Source organism: Rutidosis leptorrhynchoides, chromosome 9, assembly GCF_046630445.1.
Source record: "Rutidosis leptorrhynchoides isolate AG116_Rl617_1_P2 chromosome 9, CSIRO_AGI_Rlap_v1, whole genome shotgun sequence".
NCBI lineage: Eukaryota > Viridiplantae > Streptophyta > Magnoliopsida > Asterales > Asteraceae > Rutidosis > Rutidosis leptorrhynchoides.
Genome location: NC_092341.1, coordinates 176,559,720 through 176,562,364, shown reverse-complemented (window position 1 = coordinate 176,562,364; position 2,645 = coordinate 176,559,720).

Here is a 2,645-nt window from a genome sequence, read left to right as displayed (position 1 = left end):
TCCTTGTCTTCATCTTGCATCTTCATTTTTACAAAATTATATCCTAATACATTTTTTCTAAAAAATGAAAATACAACCTAATCTATTTTACATACCAAATATAAAATAAATTACATCACCAAATGAATAAATATTACAAACCAATTGAATAAATATTATTACAAACCAAATTGATTGAATATTACAACCATATCAAAATAATAAATCAACCAAACAAATATCCATTCAAACACAAGGTCTTGGCTAGATTGTGAGCAACAACATACAACCAAATATGACCAATTTGCAAGATCCAAACCCTTTTGGAACCCCTTAGAAATTGGCCAACCTTAACAACCCTCTCAAACCCGAAAATTTTGCATTCCATTTTCATGCATGTACTTAGAATGCAAATTTAATGGGTTTAAAGATCATATAAGAAGCATAATACATAGACCTCATCTCTAGATATCATTGATGGAATTTAACACGTTCATTAAACATGTCCTTATGGTAACATAATAATTACAAAACCAATTTGTATTAGTGTTAAAGCAAGCGGAAGCAAAATGTAAAGTTCATGTTAACATGTTAAGCTATTAAGTTAAATTCCATGATACTATCAAGTCTTGGATAAATGCTTACAAATAAGAAATAAGTAGAGAAGATGTATACCTCTTCAAGCTAGTTGAGGGTTATTTTCAAGCAAGCAAGATAATGATGAAGATGATGAAGAATTGAGCCTCTAACTTGAAGCCTTAAGCAAATAATACCCCAAGCAATAACCCCAACACTCTTGCCTTTAGTTAGGATTTAATTGACACTTGATATTGGCTTGTAAAACAAATTTAGAACTCACCTTAGAGTCCAAAAAGGCCTACGGCCAAACAGCTATAGCAACAACAAATTGTGCAGTTTTTTTTTTTTTTTTTTGCTTTGAAAGTTTGTTTTTGCACTTGAGAGAAAATGAGTCAAACCTTGGTACAAGAGTGGACATGCACCTTAAGAGTTGTGTATTTAGTAAGTAGTAAAAGCAAGCATGGGTTGGACTTCTTGGAGTCCTAAAAGATGCCCATCCCTTCAATTTAAATAACAATCTTGTTATTTATATAAAACTTGTTTATATAAAACTTGTTTATATAAAACTTTTATAAAAGCCTAAGTTTTATTTAAGTTACTTGTACATTTATAAACCAATTTATAAAGTATAACACAACATAATTATTTAAACCTATAAATAATTAAATATAAATTATCCAAATAATTTATCTCAAGTGATAATACTTTAGAAAGTCAATTTTCTAAAGTTCATGTGTCGCGTATTTATTTAATGATCCAATCATTAAGATTAAATACATATAAAGTGTCGGTAAGCTTGTTATTGGGTATGACCCGACTTGGATCAAAACATATTAGCCACATTAATTTAATATGTCTCTCGGGCATACAAAAAACCTTCATCAAATAGATCTCTCTCAAGTTCTCTCTTGATGTTCTAAGTGTTCTTAATCATCTTCATCAAAATCTACATCAATCTAGCTCATAAATCCAACCTTTGATCAACCTACAAAACAACTACTCAAGAACACTTCAATAACACTTTCAAGATTGCAAGATTACTTCCAAGCTTTCAAATTCATTTCAAGTAATCATCTAAGATCAAGAAACCTTTATTATATATAGTAGGTTATCTTTCTTATTCAAGGTAATATTCATATTCAAACTTTGATTCGATTTTGATAACTATAACTATCTTAATTCGAGTAGTAATCTTACTTGAAATTGTTTTCGTGTCATGATTCTACTTCTAGAACTTCCAAGCCATCAAAGATCCATTCAAGCTCAAGATTATTTCTGGTCATTTCTAGTAGGTTTACCTACTATCTTTGAGGTAGTAATGATGTTCATAACATCATTCGATTCTTAAATATATAACAATGTTATTCGAAGATTTAAACTTGTAATCACTAGAACATAGTTTAGTTAATTCTAAAATTATTCACAAACAAAGTTAATCCTTCTAACTTGACTTATAAAAACAACTTAACACATATTTTATATCTATATGATATGATAACTTAATAATTTAAAACTTGGAAACACGAAGAACACCGTAAAAACGGACATACGCCGTCGTAGTAAAACCGGGGGCTGTTTTGGGTTGGATAATTAAAAACTATGATAATATTTGATTTGAAAGTTGTTCTTATGTGAAAATGATATTTCATATGAATATGAAACTATATCCAAAAATCTTGGTTAAACTCAAAATAGAAGTATGTTTTTTCAAAATGATCATCAAGACGTCGTTCTTTCCACTGAAATGACTACCTCTTTCAAAAATGACTTGTAAACTGTAACTCCAAATATAAACCATCACTTTTTATGTTTAGTTTCATAAATTTTAGTTCGATACGAAACCATAGCACTTTTATTCACTCAAAACGGATTTATAACGAAGGAATTATGGGTAAAATAAAATTGGATAGAATTATTAGTTTTAGCTACGAAAATTTTTATAACAAATCTATACTAACTATATCTTAGCTAACTTTCTTGTAGTATACATGTCTTGATAGACCATAGACAGGTATACAATATTTTGACATATCATATTGACATCATCTATATATATTATTTTGAATAACCCATAAGACACTATATGC